This window comes from Thermobia domestica, chromosome 4, assembly GCF_964235325.1.
Source record: "Thermobia domestica chromosome 4, izTheDome1.hap1.1, whole genome shotgun sequence".
Lineage (NCBI taxonomy): Eukaryota > Metazoa > Arthropoda > Insecta > Zygentoma > Lepismatidae > Thermobia > Thermobia domestica.
The window spans coordinates 111101756-111122462 of record NC_137457.1 but is presented as its reverse complement, the minus strand read 5'-3'; the positions used below and the strand labels follow the sequence as shown (position 1 = coordinate 111122462).

Genomic DNA, 20707 nt, shown 5'->3' with positions numbered 1-20707 from the left:
TATTTATTGAGTGAGAAGTTATTTCTTTTAATAGAAATAAAATTATTATAACTCTTCTATTTGACTTAATATCATTTGTTTATAAAATTTGTGCTTTATATTTCTAGAATAGTAATTTATTACAGTGAACAGTATATAGGATCCGAGCGATATCTTAATCGGTTTATTATGCTCGTGTTAATATTTGTTCTTTCAATAGTTTTATTGATTGTTTCTCCTAATTTAATTAGAATCCTACTTGGTTGGGACGGGTTAGGATTAGTATCATATTGTTTAGTTATTTACTATGAAAATGTGCGGTCTTATAATGCAGGCATGTTGACTGCCCTTTCTAATCGTATTGGAGACGTAGCAATTTTGTTAGCTATCGCTTGAATATTGAATTATGGAAGTTGAAATTATGTCTTTTATTTGCATAGAGTTTTAAATAAAAATGAGATTGTAATTATTTCTAGTTTGATTATTTTGGCAGCAATAACGAAAAGTGCACAAATTCCTTTTTCTGCGTGACTGCCAGCAGCAATAGCTGCTCCTACACCAGTATCAGCATTAGTTCACTCTTCTACACTTGTAACTGCTGGAGTTTATTTGTTAATTCGTTTTAGAGACGTTTTATTGAGTGTTTATATGGGAGATGTATTGCTTTTATTATCAGGATTGACAATATTCATAGCCGGCATCGGTGCTAATTACGAATATGATTTAAAGAAGATTATTGCTTTATCTACTTTAAGTCAGCTTGGTCTTATAATAATAATTTTGTCTATAGGATTTCCCGTATTAGCTTTTTTTTATTTATTGACACATGCTTTATTTAAGGCATTACTTTTTTATGTGCAGGAGCGATTATTCATGGTGTGGGTGACACAAGATATTCGTAGAATAGGAGCACTTGTAAGTCAGATGCCACTCACTTTATCTTGTTTAAATGTAGCTAACTTGGCTTTATGTGGAATACCATTTTTAGCTGGGTTTTATTCTAAGGACTTACTTTTGGAAATTTCTTCTTTGTCTTTAATTAATGTAGTCAGCTTTTTCTTATTATTTTTTTCTACAGGCTTAACTGTATGTTATTCAGTAAGTTTAAGATTTTATTTAACGGGCAGGGGCTTTGGGGGCACTAATATTCATTCTATTAGTGATAACGAAGGTTGAGTTATATGTAAGGGAATATTAGGATTGGTAGTGATGGCAATTTTAGGAGGTGGAACATTGAGTTGACTGATTTTTCCTACTGTTAATTGTGTTGTCTACCTTTACACCTAAAAATAGGTGCCCTGCTTGAAAGTGTAGTAGGTTTGTGGATTGGTACTTTATTATCAAGTTATTCTATTGGGAAGTCTTTAGTGTGTATGAAATTTTATTTTAGTTCTACAATAATAGGAAGCATATGATTTTTACCTTATTTATCAACAAATTATATTATTAAATTACCTTTATATGTGGGGGGTGCATATTATAATAACATTGATCAAGGGTGGAGAGAATGTCTTGGTGCTCAAGGCATGTATAGTAGTTTTAAGGACGGTTCAATATTAATTCAATATTCAAGATAATTTATTTAAAATGTATTTATTAATTTTTTTAATCTTTAGAATTATCCTCTGCTTCTCTATATTTGCGTATTTAGGTAGCTTATACTGAAAGCATAGTATTGAAAATACTAAGAAGAATTATGTTCTCTAAATATACTCCCTGAGAAGAGCACTCTCTTTTTTACCCTGAAAAGGTAATGTAATATTTATACTAAGGGGGTTATAATTATTTTGTATTAAGAGATGTTAACGGTACAATCCGCTAAAGATAAAGTTAGCAGGTTCTTCTTGATTATTCACATCTCCTTAGTTGGGGTGTGGAATACCCAGTAGTATCATTAACAGTGAAATGCCTCTTTTTGGCTTCAACTAACAAGCAGGGGTCAAGAGACCAAAGGTTCAGGTCGAAACTGAGTGCAATTGTTTGCTTCCTACTTTTGAGATAAGTTGACAGCAACACCTTTTGGATGCAAACCAAATATTATATTTAACTATTATCCCACCTTATTAGTCGGCTCATGTTAGAGATCCTTGATTTCATTCACGATAAAGGCCTACTAGGAGAATTACTAAAAATGTTATTCTAACGAGAGATCAGGATAATGCATTAGTGCTGTTAATAGTAATTGTTATTGGGAGTAGAAGGGCAATTTCTACATCAAAGATGAGGAAGATTACAGCAATAAGGAAGAATCGTAATGAGAAAGGAATTCGGGCTGATGACTTAGGGTCGAATCTACATTCAAAAGGGGAAATTTTTTCTCGGTCATTAATAACTTTTTTGGAAAAAAGTGTTGAAATAGCTATAACGATTAAGCAAATAATAATAGTTAATAGACCAGTTGTTAAAACTGTATTAATTACCTATTTCATTTAAATGATCCTTTTGATTGGAAGTCAAATATACTATATATATTAAATACGCTAACCTCCTCATCAATAAATAGAAATATAAAGGAATAGTCACACTACATCTACAAAATGTCAATATCAGGAAGCAGCCTCAAATCCAAAATGGTGTGTAGGAGAAAAATGTGATAAAAGGTGACGTAATAAACAAGTGGCTAGGAATGTAGAACCAATGATAACGTGAAGACCGTGGAAGCCTGTTGCTATAAAGAATGTTGAACCGTAGACAGCGTCTGCAATAGTGAATGGGGCTTCATAATATTCATATGCTTGTAGTGCAGTGAAGTATAAGCCAAGGAGAATTGTGAGTAGAAGACCTTGGGTGGCTTGAGTGTTGTTACCTTCTATTAATCTGTGATGAGCTCATGTTACAGTGACTCCTGAGGCCAGTAGAATTAATGAATGCCGGTTTCCTTCCTTTATTTAGGGGGATCTAGAGACCAGGGTGTTTACCGATGCGTCTAGAAGTTCAATTGGAGGAGTTATAATGCAAAAGAGACGAATGAAGAGTGAACCCCTATAGCATATTTTAGCCGTGTGTTACGACCACAGGAAAAGACGAGGCACATCGTAGAACTGGAAATTTTGGCTGTGAAAAGTTCTCTGAGAGCGCTTAACTATTATTTATTTAATAAGGAATTTGAATTGTTTACTGGTTGTAAAGCTCTAAAATATTTGCAGACGTCTACTGAGTTGTCTCCGAAATTAGTTCGTTGGAGTCCTGATTTACATCAATATAAGTATACGCCCGTGCACTGTCCAGGAGATAAAAAACCTAGTGATGTATTGTCAAGCAACACTGACATTGAACCTTCAAAAGAGGATGTAGATATAGAGGCATTAAATATAAGCAAGGAAGATTTTCAAGTAAACTTAACATTCGAAAAAGATGTAGATGTAGGAGAGTTGCAAACAAAATATTTATATTTTGGCTCCATACTAAATCTATTGAAAACCCAAAGGAAGCGGATGTAAAAGCTGAAAGGCAGGCAAGATGGCATAAATTGTATCGAACACAAAGATTAGCAAGTGGAACCAAATTTTTCTTGTGTATCCAGTTTTCTCTAAGAGAGCAAGCAATCCGCAATTTACATTGTTTCATATACGCCGGAGGCCATTACTCATACAGTAAATGCTATAAGAGAGTGTTACGAATTGTTTATTTCGCTAACATGAAGAAATTTTTCAAAGAAAAAGTGAACAAATGTGTAAGTTGCCAGATGCAGAAAAGAACAACTGGTAGAGTCCTGTTCCATGCTCAGACGTATTCGTGTTACGCACCATTTCAGTCTGTAACATCAGATGAAGTAGGACCTTTTAAAATATCTAGGAATAATAGAAATAAATATATTTTGTTATTCATAGATAATGCTACGCGTTATGTGATCGCCAGAGCAGTACCGGTTATCACATCAGACATAATAGCACAGGTTATTTTCGAGGATCTAATTTCAAAACATGGGGTACCGCCTCAGTTGCATCTGCACAGATTATCCACCCATAAAAGCAAAATACTAGAAGAGATGGCAGAGAAATTCGGTATGAATTTGCATTTCGCAAACACAAGCGCGAATTATTCAATTTGGGAGTGCAGAGAGAGCGATCGGTTCATTACAACAAGTAATGAAACATCATATCGAAAAGGATTTCTCAAATTGGGACGAGATTCTACCAAGCATAATATTTACTATGAATACGCAAGTGCATGACGGTGCTGGTTACCATATAACTTATTACATGGAGTAGAACCTAGAACGTTTTTGGGGCAGGATTTAGACATACCTGCGCATATATAGAAAACGAAGTAAGAATTCAAGGAACTAAAGAGGTTAGAAAACTTGCATATAAGAATTTACAAAGCAAATTTAAAGCACAGAAGAAACAAATTGAAAGAAAATTTGACCAGCCAAGTTTTGACATTGGTCAATCGATACTCATAAAGGAAATGCCTAGAGCTGGAATTCCTGCTTGCTTTGGTGGAAGGTATAATATGAAAGGAATAGTAGTTGACAAGATCAACAATAACTCGTATAAAGTGAGGTATGATACTAAGAAAGGTGAGACAAAAGTGGATACAATAGATATTAGAAGAACAAAACCATTTATAGGTCAGCAAAACGAGAAGCTAGGTGATGATTCTGAAGACCAAGAGTTGGATAGTGAAAATAAAAAAAGAATAGTTAGGATTTACTGTAACTATAAGGCAAATTGGGTCTATCGATGAAGTGCCACTCAGGGGGCACTTTCTCAACCAAACACTTTTCCCGAGACTTAAGGAAATGTGAGTCTCCATCTGAATTTTCCCGAATCGGTAGACACATTTTGGATTATAATTACTAGAAATATGGAAATGTTAGAAGTCGTAAATATATACATGAATAAATTTTGTACAAATTAAGGTATTAAAATTATGTGTCTAGGGTGCAAATAAAGAAATACGTTAATAGATAATTTAACAAACTAACTAGTAAACAAAATAATAAAGAATGAAAGGTTATAACGTAGTAATCATTACATTTTCATTAATTTCAGAGACAGTTAACGATTTTGGATAAAAAGGAACCGAATTAGGAAATGGCATCAGTATATTTACTTCACGTGATAAGTTTAGCAATAATATTCGTTAGTGGGAAAGCTGAGCATCATCTATTATCTCTGCAAGACGTGGGAATAGCATTAACTCAAGATGCACTAGCAGTACATGCTTCAAATATGGTATATACTACTATTAAAATTCATATAAACTTTCATCAGGCTCTGCCAATGCATAACGTATGTAGTGAGACGTATCATATTCACAAGACTAAGCTGAAAGAGAAAGAGAGTATAGAAATAATATTATTATTTCGATCCCATGTCAGTATGTGTATGTAAATGGAAGTAAAAAGTGAGTTCAAAATTTAAGAAGTAAACGATCAATTTTGTCATTTCTTTTGGGATTTAGTTCAATTGGTTTGTCCAAATATAATTTCATACATACACAACAGTTATCCTCATCAGTGAGACAATTAGGTGAATATGAAAATTTGTTAGCTACCGAAATAAAGAATTTAAAACCGTCACACAATCAGGAAAATTCAATAGGTAATTGTATACTGGTGAAGGTACAACACGAGGTACAAAATTTTAGAAGTAAACTGCAAGAACTCTATTGCTAATTGCAACAAGCTCAGAGAAAAATTTTGACAAACTTATTTGCCCATCTCGCAAGAGAACATGTAACGAAAATAATTAATAACATTTTAAGTAATCAGTTATCTTATCAGATTTTGAAAACTCTGATGTGACAAAGTTCATAACTTCTCATGATGTCCTAAAACATTCAATATACCGTTGTGATATAGGCATGTTTTATAGGGTTTCGTCCGTATATCTTATGAAATACCACTGTAATGAAAACAATACATATTTGTTGTTAAAAACAGCAATTATTTATGACAATACTGTATCAATGATGTATAGTGTAATCTCAATGTGATATTTAGCGCAGAATTATAGAATATTTTATAAATTACTTGAAGCAGTGTATTTAGCAAATGGTGTATATCATACACTAGATAAATCAAAATCTGAATTCAAAAGTTTTTTATACCTTTGCGAGACGATGAAGCAAAATTTCTGAACCATATTATATTCAATGGATCGTTACATGGTTGTCAGCAAAATACAGAAATATATTTAGGGAAGGTAATATATAGGTTTACACATGCAGGTGTACTATATTCATTACAAGAAGAATATATAACTAAATTAGGCGAGCATCACGAAGTAACATCAACGAAAGTAATGCATTGCAATAATCGTTCATATTTTCTGAATTATAGTCAGTTTGATAATTTGATTCTCGGCAAATTGGTCATTCCCACTAGAAACGTATTTGGTGTAAATAATAAACATTTGAATTTGATAGGCAAGTGGACTGAAGAACAATTGAACTTTACCTTACATACAGAGGAGTTAAATTCATTAGCAGAAAATTTCTAAAAAGTAATATTGGACACAACTGTACCACGGCTAGTATTAAAGACTGATTATATAATGTATGTAATTGCTGCAATTATAATTGTATTACTTTTTCAGTAATCTCATTAATTGTATTTTATTGTAAAATGTACAGATATATAAGAAAATATAAAATAGAGAATGAAGAGGCATAAATGAAAATAATAATAATAGTAATAATAAATGCAAATAATAGAAAATTTATTTGTATCCTAGGGCACAATATTCTATGCAGATCCTAAATTGGAAGACAACAACAATTGTAGCTAGAAACCTTCGATTTTAAAAAAATAAAACATAACAATTACGAAAAGTGGAAAGTTCAGACAGAAAAAATGCAGGGATCACTTACCATGCAGCCATCATCAACTATCACCACCACCAGCTATGAGTGGATGTAGTTATAAATATAATCTACAGTATACTAGTAACCGACTGAATGAGAGTAACCGACCGAACCAGTATATCGAAATGTCCGAAGTCCTATTTACATCTCAGGAATACAAAAAAACTAATTATAGTAATAGAGAGAGATAGTTAAACTAGACAAATCTACGAATGAAATCTGATAGCAGAGAATAGAGAGAGGAAATATCCTTAAAACATCTAAAGTATTAAAAAGGGACACAAATAATAAGCCGTAATGAGGAAAGTTAACAATATAAGTAATAGTAAATAGATTAAAATAGATACAATAGGTTTTAGATACATAAGGTTATTATTAGAAAACATATAGTTAATGTAGAAATTGAAAAAATGAGGAATATAAGCGCTTGTGCAACGATTAGGTTTAACAAACCAATTACATTGTTAGTTAAAGGGTTAAAGAATTTTAGCAAGCTCACATATATATTAATGAAAAATACTATTGAAGACAAAATAGTAAATGAAATAGACAAAAGAGACAATAATAGGAAGAAATATATTGTTTTAAAAGAGAATAGTAATAAAACAGTGATAAAACAATAGGAAGGTATTGATCCTCGATTAACATAATTAGTGCCTATATATAAGCAATATACGCTATATAAAATCCAGAAAAATATTTGGGTGTAATGAATTTCTAAAATATATTTAATATTTGTTTTGTATTTTAAGTATATAAATATATTTAAAAGTATTATATAAACATTTTTAATATTTGATTAATAATAGTACTTAATATTTGTACTAAAAATATCAATTGGCACTATTTAATTAATGGTCATATGTAAATTGCAAACGTCAAAGTTAATTAAGAGAGCGAACAAGTATTGGTTTGCGTCACAACCAGCAGGCAAGAAGTGAAACATTGGACTAAGACTCGTGTAGAGGCTAGTTCGCTCTGAGATAGCATACGACAGCGAGCGATAACGAACGAATCCGAATAATAACGAATGCCGGAGGACGCGCTCTCAACCGCAGGTGGCATCTTCCTATCCAAGCGAAGCGTAAATGAGTAAAATACGAAATAAAACTTATTTTATTATGATAATAGTATTCAGTAGTACTTAGATTAATGCATAGTTATTAGTAAAAAGAAGTTGAAAGAATATATAGATGCGCATTTATTAGAAAGCTTAAGATGCGCATATTTTAATGCAATTTTCTTTAACGAATTACAAGGAAGAAAGGAGGAAATAATGTGTAAAACTTAAGGTTATAAACCGGCAGTATTTTACACACATAGTTTAGACATTTCAAAAGAATAGCCTTACACCAATATTACTTAAAACATAGAAAGTTGAGTAAAGACAAAGAAAAGAACTTTCTAGGCCTGCTTTATAATGACGAAATATTGTAGTCTAAGAGTATAAGCAGACACAAGTTAGAAATTATAGATAATGTAAATTTAATACTAGCAACTAGTGCTTCCTAGAACGTTGAAATGAGCTCGTTCCAACTTTATTTGTTTCTCATCTTTTTCAGAAAACCAACAGAAGAAATGGTCTTCGAAACAATATTATTTTTAATACCTACTTTAATTTTAGGGATTATTCTTTTGATAGTAATTATTAGTACATGTTACATTTTTGCAAGACTAAGAAAACTAGAAAGAAAGCACGAAGGTAGGAATAACCAAATAATGTAAGAGTTAATTTTAGTTCAGAAGTAAGATTAATATAATACAGACACTTACGTGCTTCGTAATTATTCACCACATTATACGAGAGTAGAAAAGAGTGAAACACCCAGACTTGACACTAGCACACATGTTATACACATCACTAAGCACACACCACTTCACACAATGATGCCAAATTCAAGCAAGGCATGTTTTGACACTTGCACTGACAATAAAAAGGGGTATCACATTCACAAATCACTAGAGATAACACCATGAATTCAGAAGACCACGCAATGCAAACAGGACATGTTAATAATTTCCAAGCACGGATCCCAAGTTAATTAGTGAATAAACCGAAATAGACGGTAAAATTGGTGTCACGAAAAATGGCGAAAGGGAAGCATTCTTCCCATGTTATATTATATTAATTTAAACTTCAAAATTACTAAAACTCCAACACAATTTCTTGGCTGTTGGGATATCGAACAAAACTAGCATAAAACGGACACCTAAATGGACGAGATACGTGGAAGTATCTTGAGTCAAACTTGGTTCGAAAACGGATGAGTTTGCTTTTCTCAAAGTCAAGTTCAGCGTTGCTAACTACCTGAAAGTGGATTTTCATGATTCATAAATAAGTAGTCTTGGTGAAACTTATTTTTGAATTATATATAAAATAAATTAGTGAAGTTAAAGTGTAGTGATAAGTGGCATATATGTAAAAATAATAATTTGAATTGTATTTTTTGTATAAACGATAGTGGAAAAGTGTGTGAAATTTTTGACATACACGTCGCGATGAATTATGGACGTACAGATAAGTTGTCTCAAATTGGCAAGACTCCAAAGGACATCCGGTGGTGTGACAATGGAAAATTTTATTGCAAGCTTTGTGAGCAACGACAAACTGGATAATCCTAGTTGCAAAAATTAAAACAACTTGAGGTGCAATTAACACAGCTCATAACTTGAATGGAAGTAATTTTCACTTTAGCCGTTAGATGGAGTGAGAATACACACCGATGACTGAAATACACAAAATAGTTCTTCCGAGAATACACACTGATAACTGAAATACACAAAAAAGTTATTCCGATTAATAAAACGAATTGAAAATTAAGAATATTAAAAAAACTATTTGGTACCAAATGTTATGATTTTAATAATAAATATTTATTCATTCTGTAATATATACATATGTATAATATTTGAAGTATTGTAGATATTTTTTTGTAAAATTTTTCATATGTTTCACTATTTTTTTTATATACAGTGTGTTCCAAGCTGAACGATCTCCTATGAGATCTAGTCTGTTAGCGGAGCATAACAGGGTTTCAGTAGGGGCCATGTGGCAGAGCCTATATATTTTATTATTTATTCTATGTTTTATATTCAGTTGATCGTATTTTAATAAAGATTTAGATTCTGCTTATTAAAATCAGAAAGACAGTAAAGTATTAGGAAATAATAATACAAGAAAACGAATTACATAATCCAGGGACATTGCTCTCGAGTGTAGAAACAATTATGTAATATTGGTATTTAGTACGTCTTGATTAGCAAATTATTTTAACTACAGGAAATTTGAATCAGAACTTAATCAATGTATGACTGGAAAGAATTAGTAAAATTGTATGTAAGTAAATTAGTAAGATGTAAATTTGTTAACACAAGACACTATTCTCGGGTATGTTAGAATTGCCAGGAATTGTGAGTCAGGGCATACCAGGGATTGCCAGTTGTCTGCTACAATGAGGAAACCGTCTCGTTTCATAGATGAGAAAGAGCACACTCCTCTGACGTCATGCAGAAGCAACAAATTCCAGGTTGCAGGAAATCCAACAAATCCAAAGGACCAGAGTTCACAGGGGGAGTCGAAGAGAGTCGGAGAGTTGTAGACAAGGAAGAACGACGACGAACCGGAGAACGAGACTAAAGATCAACGAAGTAGAGTTACTAAAAAGTTCATCTTCGATTATGATAGAAAAAAGGTACTGTTCTTTTATTTGAGCGAGTCAGTATTTTGTTGTACGTACTTAGAAATTTACACTCTAGCCCTTTTAGGATCCCGGCTATTTTTTAGACTTTCAGTCAAGCAGCTACTGCATCGTCACTATTTATCCTAGGATCATGATTCATACCTCATTCTCTTCAAAATAGAGCTGGCTTTTAAATGGTACCACTTGTATGCTCACACCATATACGAGAAGCAAGGAAAATGATGTCAAATGGAAATTTTTCCTCGAAATTTGCCCCCCTGCACCCCCCTGTGTGAACGTAGCCATCTAAAAAACGTGATAAACAGTACTTGGTATACTGAATGGGTGTCCCAAATTTCAAGTTTCTATCTTGAATACTAAGGGCGGGAAAAATTTTATCAATAATTCCCACAGTGCCCCAAATTACCACAAAACACTATGATCTCAAGGAAAAAATTTCCTGAGACATCCCTAATTACCCTAGGGTCATGTGTCGCCCATATACTCTTCTGAATAGAAGTGCCTTTCAGGCGGTACCATTCACATGTCTCCATCATGTATCCAAGGCGGGAAGTTCCCGAAAAAGTGATTTTTTGGTCTAAAAATCTTTTCTTCAATTTTTCCCCCTCTGGACCCTCCTGTTTTAATGCAGAGATCTCAAAAAATCTGATAAATACTACTCGTTGGGCTGAATGTTTGCGCACAATTTCAGTCTTCTAGGTGCAAAAAAATATACCGACCATGTCCCATTTTTCCCTATATAGAAGTATATTTTTTAAAAATTCCTGAGACGTCCCTAACTACCTCAGGATAATCACTTGACCGTCATTCTCTTCAGAATGGAATTGCCTTTCGGATGGTATTGCTCACTTGTCCCCATCATGTATGTGAGGCGAAAAAATTCTGAAAAACAGGATTTTGGGGGTAAAAATATCCCTTTTTTCAACCTTTTGCCCCTCTGGTTTCCTCCTGTTTCAACTCACAAATGTGAAAAAATCTGTTAAATACTACGTGGTGGACTGAATGTTTGTGCAAAACTTCAATCTTGTACGTGGAAAAATAAGCCCGCCAAAAAATATTGAGCATAGGCTTAGAAAATGAAAAATATAAATTTTAAACTGATGACGTCATCACCTCCTATGTCTGGACGCAGGAAGGTCTCAAACCATACGCAATGTCTTCTACAATGCCTCTGGACTTGAAAAACAGAACAAAACCGGACGCAAAGACTCAAATAGAACAGAAATAACGCAATGTGCCATGAAAAATACATATGGCACAAATAATACCATAAGATCCCCAAAGGGGTAGTACCGAGGAAACATTATTATGCTGCTGATAGTTCGACCAACAACGGTGTCATCAGACTACGTTGCAGACCGTACTCAGACATTAACTCCATTTTACCCCTTGGAGTGTCCTACCAACGAGAAACTATCCAGCCAGCGTCTTGGCATTGGAAGGAGCCTATTGGATAGCATATCTAGGAGAAGCAGACCGGACCTCCAGATTCATGTGCTACTTTCTTTGTCATTTGTCGAAGGCTTAATGTTTGGATATGCACTGTTTGACCTGGCACTTCTAAATACCCGAATTTATACACAACATCTTACACACTCTTACACAAGTCATAGAAAATACAGCGTTAGTTTTATTCTCGAAATTTGAAATTTTTATTTAAACACAGAAATTCCTCCGCATTGACATGAGTAGAATTTTACCTCTTGCATTGTTACAATTTGTATTCCCACTCATTCCAGATAGTGAGTGGAAGGTAATTTCTCTGAGTTCACTTAAATCATCCGAAAACTAGAAACGAACAAGGGAGGTTGTCAATAATAATAATAATAATAATGATAATAATAATAATAATAAGAAGAAGAAGAAGAAGAAGAAAAAAAGAAGAGGAACAAGAACAACAACAACAGCAACAAGAACAAGATTAAATCGAATAAGAGTAAAGCAAAGAAAGTAAAGCAACACGAAGGCAGAACCATATAGTCCAGGAAATCTAGAGCAATTTTATTCTCAACCTGGGCAAAATTGCAACACAAGCTTTTTAAACAGTTTTCGATTCAGGAATTACTACTGAATAACATATTCAAAATCCGACAAAATCAGACCACGGGAACTCCCCCAAAAACGGTTTCAAAATGGCGGACCATGTTTTTTTAATAATCGTAGTCCTTTACGTTGGCGGCTCTAGTAGCCCTCTTAATTGACACAGAGACATGAATTATACCTCATTGGAACGCTCATAGACCACAAATTCCAACGAAGTGACTTTTGTACCCATCATGCCCAACCCGTAGAAGAAAAAGAAGAAAGTCGATTGTTGTTTTTTAATTGATATTTCTTGGACCCTGGCATCACTGTACGTCCTCATACGCCGGCAGAAAAATTCCCACGCGTAGACCAGACATTGTTAACAATAAAAGAAAAAAATTAACGACGTAGGTTCAACAGTAAGGGAGATAAAAATTCCGAACCGCTGGCCAAGGAGGGTCACTGTATATTTTTTTAATGTGGTCTAACTTCTGTTTCTTAGATCTAGCATCCTTCCTAATTGTCACAGAGACATGAAGCATACCGCGTTGGAAAGCTTATAGAACTCCCTTGCCAGTGACGTATCGTTTGTGCCCCCTGTGCCCAACTTGTAGAAAAAGAAGAAGAAGAAACCTTGAAAAAATTGAGAAAATCTACACTTTTACCTTTCTTGGGCTCTGGCAACCCTGATAATCGTTGGGTACAGGGGGCACAAACGATACATCGTTGGAAATAGCTTCATAAGCTTTTCTACATGTTATAGTCTTGCATGAACCTAGGCACTGAAGAACCATGGCTGATTCCCTTACACGTTTTTGTATCATCTGCAGAAGCCTAGGTCCTGACGATAACCTCATCACACTTCAAGTAAAGGGAGCTGAAGGAGTGAACAATGCCAGTAAGGCTCGCGGTAGTAACATTCTTGCCGTTAAAAGTATGGTGATTTATGTCTCTTTTCGCAAACGTTACATTGATAAAAAACATATTGCGATTGCCCTAAAAAGAAAAACGTCATCACCGATTCAAAACCGTGTTACTCGCTCGTCGGATTGGTCCTTCAACAGCAACAGTGACTGCCTCTATTGTAGAACGCCTGTCATATTTGATGAACGTCACGTGTTGAAATCAGAAAATGTGCGAGTGAAGCATTGCCACACAGCATTTTAAAGTGTTGAAATGAACGAAACGATACCAGGTCATAAACTGTCGGAGGTCGAACTGAGTATTTCTCATCTGATCTTCATGCAGGAGATTGTGTCTATCACAGAGCATGTAGTATCAAATTTTGAACAGGTAAATCAATTCCTCAACAACTGCACCGACAATCAGTCAGCGTCAAAACAATTCCGGGCTGGCCGACCTACAAGTGATGAGAGTATCCGAGTATTTCAGCGCATCTGTAGTTATTTGGAAGAGCACGATGATGAGCAACTAACTGTGAGAGAACTTGTTACAAAAGTGGGCACATTTCTTGTAGGCTCTGACCACATTGTATATGACAGATGGCACATTAAGCGTCAACTAATGGAGTACTTCGGTGAAAAAATTATAATTTCGAGTGAAAGTGGAAAAAAAACGACTTCATTACACTTCGAGAAACTGCCAATCACATTCTACTTGCATATCGTGATGTACCACGAGAGTATGATGAAGAAAAGGAAAAAGTAGAATAATAGAAACCGTAGCTCAACTGATCAAAAGCGACATAAAATCCAAACTACAAACTGGAAGTGATACATATCCTTCACCCAGCGACTTGAGCATTCAGGAATTTCTTCAGTACATTCCACCTAGCCTTAAACTATTCTAAACCATACTTTTTGCCGGAAAGGACAATGAAACCAAAATAGCATCGATTGGCCTGTGTTTGATGCAAGCAGCGAGACCAAGAGATATGTTAGCTCCTCTGCAGTTTGGTGTTGCTGTGCAGCTGCACCACCGCTATCGATCGAAACACCTGATTGACACGCTGCATCACCTGGGATTTTGCTCTTCATGTGCGGAAGTGCAACGGTTTGAACGCTGTGCTACAAGTACATTTGGTACTTGTACATGTGAGCGAAATGCCAGCAGATCAGACTTTCTTCTTTGCAGCGGATAATGTAGACCATAATCTCCAAACTCTGAGTGGTTTAGGCACATTCCATGGTATGCAAATGTTGGCGGCCATTACTCCATCCACATCTATCAGTCTAACCATTCTTCGGAAGTCCGTCTTTGATGCTGATGTGAAGTCCCTTGCTAGTGTTCCAGGGCTATTCTTGAAAAGGTCAACTGTGAACTGGTAACAGCACCATCACCGAACGAAAGCTCCCTGGATATTTTGTGGAAACTTTCCTGGCACTTTACGTCACGCACACCAAACTGGTCAGGAATGATGCAGGCCATTCACGCAGATCCATCTCTTCATCATCCAGGGAAATCCACTGTTCTCTGCTTACCGATTATTGACCTCACTCCATCTGATATGTCATGCATCTATTCCACTTCAGCGTACCTGAATAATCTTGCGAGAAAATATAAAGTCACAACAATCATCACCTTAGACCAACCACTGTTTTGGAAAGCTTCACGTATCCTGCATGACAGAGCACATAACACCAGTATTAAGGACACGGTTCTCCTGTTGGGCTCATTTCATACTCTGATAACCTTCTAGGAGCAAGTGGTTCCCTGATGGATATTTCAGCCTTACGTGAAATCTTGCATAAGATTTTATGCAGAAAATTCGGTTGTACATATGTTAAGTGGCAAGTCCGTAGCAAGAGCCTTCCGTAAGCACATGATGGTTTACCTCGCATTAAGTGCATTGTTTGTGGAGAATGTTTTTCTGGAGACCGATAACTGAACATACAGAACTATCAACGATGCTTACTCTGTCTACCAGAGTCTGATGTCCGGTGAGATTACTGTACTGGAGCTCGCTCTTCACCTCTTATTCAAGAAGCCAGAAACACGAAAGTCAGAAACACAAAAGTCAGAACTTATTAACACATCAAAAACAAGTCAGCATTGTTGTGGGTTGTATACAAGCGCAAGTTGACTACAGCAAGGAAACTTGTGGCAGCAGACAGAACAGGAAGCTGGGAGGATCACCTTGATGCTATAGCAGAGTGCATTCCCATATTCGCTGAAGCAGGACACTTCAATTATTTGAAGTTGACGTGCTTGTAAATTGAAACAATGTTAACGCTGCCATCGGTTAATCCAACGTTCACGAAAGCTTTCTAAATGGGTTCGGAGTTATTAGAAGAAGCAACCGTTATTGGGCTGGGTTGTCCTCTGATCTAGTCATAGAACAGGTTCTGATGAGATCGCTAAAATCTACTGGAGGTCTAACGCATGGGAGTGGAATGTCGGAGTTGCAATGATCTTTGTGGGTGTTCTCAATGCCAGCATGGTCCTAGTACCATCTGGCGATGCAAACTCTTACTCACACAGCATATGTCATTAGCGAACAACATAAAGAAGCCGAAACGTCAAGAATGTCACGTGATATTACTGACACACGTCGCATTCTTGCAGGACTGCAGCCCATTTCACCATTCGACGAAGACAAATCGTTGAGAAACATTCCACTGGCGTCACAGCGGATTCCTCAATCAACGTCCATAATTTATTTTCAGTTGGCAAAGAGCTTGCGAAGAAACTATCTGGCAAAGACCTGTTCACTGTGAAGTCAAAACGAAGGAGAAACGTGCAGATGAAGTCAAAACTCAAGCATCCCCGAGTAGTGTTAAAATCAGCAGTGGTATCTCCGTCTATTCGAATCTTTTGTTTCAAAGACTGTTAGTTGTCGCTAATGCAGGCAGCACATCTTTAGAGGAGTCCTTAGCGCATGAATTATGTGCCTACCCACCAGCTTTATTTGAGTCACCCAGCATGATGCATAAGGCAGACAAAGCCCCACTGGCCCATGCGATACTAGAGTTCAGCAAGCAGCAGACCGCACAGTTTGAAGAAACGGAGCCAGACAATATTCTGTATGTCTTAGACGGAGGATCCTGTTACATAGACTACCATAGTGTAAAGGCAGTTCGTGCGAAAATATTGCTGCATCTTTTGCTGAGTATACGGTTCGTAAATATGGCACAACAACCATCGTGTTTGATGGGTATGGAATTTGCTCACCATTGTTCATTGCAACTGTGCTACCGGGTGTCCAAGAACGTATTGTACGTACAGAAAGCATGCCCTTCCATGTACTATTGCTAGTGGTGTATGAAAAGAAACTGAATGTTTTAACTGTTTAAATGGATATGGTGAGGACAGTGTTAGCGTAGGCGATCATGATGTAGATGTGTAATTTGCCTTCCAAAGTATTTCGTCTTCCCATTCTTTTGCCTTAGAATATTTTTGCTTTATATATAGGTGTTATGTTTCTATAAAACGAATTGCCTTGTACACTGTATTATGGTATGACCTTCTATTTGCTATTGCTTGTGGCGTATGCGAAGAAACTGAATGTTTTAACTGTTTAAATGAATATGGTGAGGACAGTGTTAGCGTAGGCAATGACGATGTGGATGTGTAATTTGCCTCCTAAAGTCTTTCGTTATTCCCATTCTTTTGCTTAAGAATATTTTTGTTTTATGTATAGTACTTATATTAAGTGACCTTTGATTTAAAGAAAGAAACAAGAATTTCTCATGCGTAGAACGATTATCAGTGTTGGCAGAGCCCAAGAAAGGTAAAAGTGTAGATTTCCAAATTTTTAAAGATTCCCTCTTCTTCTTTTTCTACAGGTTGGGCACAAACAATACGTCGTTGGCAAGGTGGTTCCATAAGCTTTCAAACCCGGTATGTTTCATGTCTCTTTGTCAATTAGAGAGGATTCTAGATCTAAGAAACAGAAGTTAGACCACAGTAAAAAAAAATATACAGTAACCCTCCTTGGCCAGCGGTTCTGAATTTTTATCTGCCTTACTGTTGAACCTACGTCGTTAATTTTTTTCTTTTATTGTTAACAATGTCTGGTCTACGCGTGGGAATTTTTCTGCCGGCGTATGAGGACGTACAGTGATGCCAGGGTCCAAGAAATATCAATTAAAAAACAACAAATGACTTTCTTCTTTTTCTTCTACGGGTTGGGCATGATGGGTACAAAAGTCACTTCGTTGGAATTTGTGGTCTATGAGCGTTCCAATGAGGTATAATTCATGTCTCTGTGTCAATTAAGAGGGCTACTAGAGCCGCCAACGTAAAGGACTACGATTATTAAAAAAACATGGTCCGCCATTTTGAAACCGTTTTTGGGGGAGTTCCCGTGGTCTGATTTTGTCGGATTTTGAATATGTTATTCAGTAGTAATTCCTGAATCGAAAACTGTTTAAAAAGCTTGTGTTGCAATTTTGCCCAGGTTGAGAATAAAATTGCTCTAGATTTCCTGGACTATATGGTTCTGCCTTCGTGTTGCTTTACTTTCTTTGCTTTACTCTTATTCGATTTAATCTTGTTCTTGTTGCTGTTGTTGTTGTTCTTGTTCCTCTTCTTTTTTTCTTCTTCTTCTTCTTCTTATTATTATTATTATTATCATTATTATTATTATTATTATTGACAACCTCCCTTGTTCGTTTCTAGTTTTCGGATGATTTAAGTGAACTCAGAGAAATTACCTTCCACTCACTATCTGGAATGAGTGGGAATACAAATTGTAACAATGCAAGAGGTAAAATTCTACTCATGTCAATGCGGAGGAATTTCTGTGTTTAAATAAAAATTTCAAATTTCGAGAATAAAACTAACGCTGTATTTTCTATGACTTGTGTAAGAGTGTGTAAGATGTTGTGTATAAATTCGGGTATTTAGAAGTGCCAGGTCAAACAGTGCATATCCAAACATTAAGCCTTCGACAAATGACAAAGAAAGTAGCACATGAATCTGGAGGTCCGGTCTGCTTCTCCTAGATATGCTATCCAATAGGCTCCTTCCAATGCCAAGACGCTGGCTGGATAGTTTCTCGTTGGTAGGACACTCCAAGGGGTAAAATGGAGTTAATGTCTGAGTACGGTCTGCAACGTAGTCTGATGACACCGTTGTTGGTCGAACTATCAGCAGCATAATAATGTTTCCTCGGTACTACCCCTTTGGGGATCTTATGGTATTATTTGTGCCATATGTATTTTTCATGGCACATTGCGTTATTTCTGTTCTATTTGAGTCTTTGCGTCCGGTTTTGTTCTGTTTTTCAAGTCCAGAGGCATTGTAGAAGACATTGCGTATGGTTTGAGACCTTCCTGCGTCCAGACATAGGAGGTGATGACGTCATCAGTTTAAAATTTATTTTTTTCATTTTCTAAGCCTATGCTCAATATTTTTTGGCGGGCTTATTTTTCCACGTACAAGATTGAAGTTTTGCACAAACATTCAGTCCACCACGTAGTATTTAACAGATTTTTTCACATTTGTGAGTTGAAACAGGAGGAAACCAGAGGGGCAAAAGGTTGAAAAAAGGGATATTTTTACCCCCAAAATCCTGTTTTTCAGAATTTTTTCGCCTCACATACATGATGGGGACAAGTGAGCAATACCATCCGAAAGGCAATTCCATTCTGAAGAGAATGACGGTCAAGTGATTATCCTGAGGTAGTTAGGGACGTCTCAGGAATTTTTAAAAAATATACTTCTATATAGGGAAAAATGGGACATGGTCGGTATATTTTTTTGCGGGCTTACTTTTGCACCTAGAAGACTGAAATTGTGCGCAAACATTCAGCCCAACGAGTAGTATTTATCAGATTTTTTGAGATCTCTGCATTAAAACAGGAGGGTCCAGAGGGGGAAAAATTGAAGAAAAGATTTTTAGACCAAAAAATCACTTTTTCGGGAACTTCCCGCCTTGGATACATGATGGAGACATGTGAATGGTACCGCCTGAAAGGCACTTCTATTCAGAATAGTATATGGGCGACACATGACCCTAGGGTAATTAGGGATGTCTCAGGAAATTTTTTCCTTGAGATCATAGTGTTTTGTGGTAATTTGGGGCACTGTGGGAATTATTGATAAAATTTTTCCCGCCCTTAGTATTCAAGATAGAAACTTGAAATTTGGGACACCCATTCAGTATACCAAGTACTGTTTATCACGTTTTTTAGATGGCTACGTTCACACAGGGGGGTGCAGGGGGGCAAATTTCGAGGAAAAATTTCCATTTGACATCATTTTCCTTGCTTCTCGTATATGGTGTGAGCATACAAGTGGTACCATTTAAAAGCCAGCTCTATTTTGAAGAGAATGAGGTATGAATCATGATCCTGGGATAAATAGTGACGATGCAGTAGCTGCTTGACTGAAAGTCTAAAAAATAGCCGGGATCCTAAAAGGGCTAGAGTGTAAATTTCTAAGTACGTACAACAAAATACTGACTCGCTCAAATAAAAGAACAGTACCTTTTTTCTATCATAATCGAAGATGAACTTTTTAGTAACTCTACTTCGTTGATCTTTAGTCTCGTTCTCCGGTTCGTCGTCGTTCTTCCTTGTCTACAACTCTCCGACTCTCTTCGACTCCCCCTGTGAACTCTGGTCCTTTGGATTTGTTGGATTTCCTGCAACCTGGAATTTGTTGCTTCTGCATGACGTCAGAGGAGTGTGCTCTTTCTCATCTATGAAACGAGACGGTTTCCTCATTGTAGCAGACAACTGGCAATCCCTGGTATGCCCTGACTCACAATTCCTGGCAATTCTAACATACCCGAGAATAGTGTCTTGTGTTAACAAATTTACATCTTACTAATTTACTTACATACAATTTTACTAATTCTTTCCAGTCATACATTGATTAAGTTCTGATTCAAATTTCCTGTAGTTAAAATAATTTGCTAATCAAGACGTACTAAATACCAATATTACATAATTGTTTCTACACTCGAGAGCAATGTCCCTGGATTATGTAATTCGTTTTCTTGTATTATTATTTCCTAATACTTTACTGTCTTCTCTGATTTTAATAAGCAGAATCTAAATCTTTATTAAAATACGATCAACTGAATATAAAACATAGAATAAATAATAAAATATATAGGCTCTGCCACATGGCCCCTACTGAAACCCTGTTATGCTCCGCTAACAGACTAGATCTCATAGGAGATCGTTCAGCTTGGAACACACTGTATATAAAAAAAATAGTGAAACATATGAAAAATTTTACAAAAAAATATCTACAATACTTCAAATATTATACATATG

The 20707-nt window shown here is 35.9% G+C and overlaps 1 long non-coding RNA gene and 1 pseudogene across 1 annotated transcript in view; both read left to right on the top strand.

Moving 5' to 3' along the window:
* LOC145683346 (uncharacterized) overlaps positions 1-20707 on the top strand; it is a 366975-nt gene that overhangs the window by 110086 nt on the left and 236182 nt on the right. The gene's annotated exons all lie outside the window — the stretch shown is intronic.
* Positions 82-5015, top strand: LOC145683589 (NADH-ubiquinone oxidoreductase chain 5 pseudogene; annotated as a pseudogene).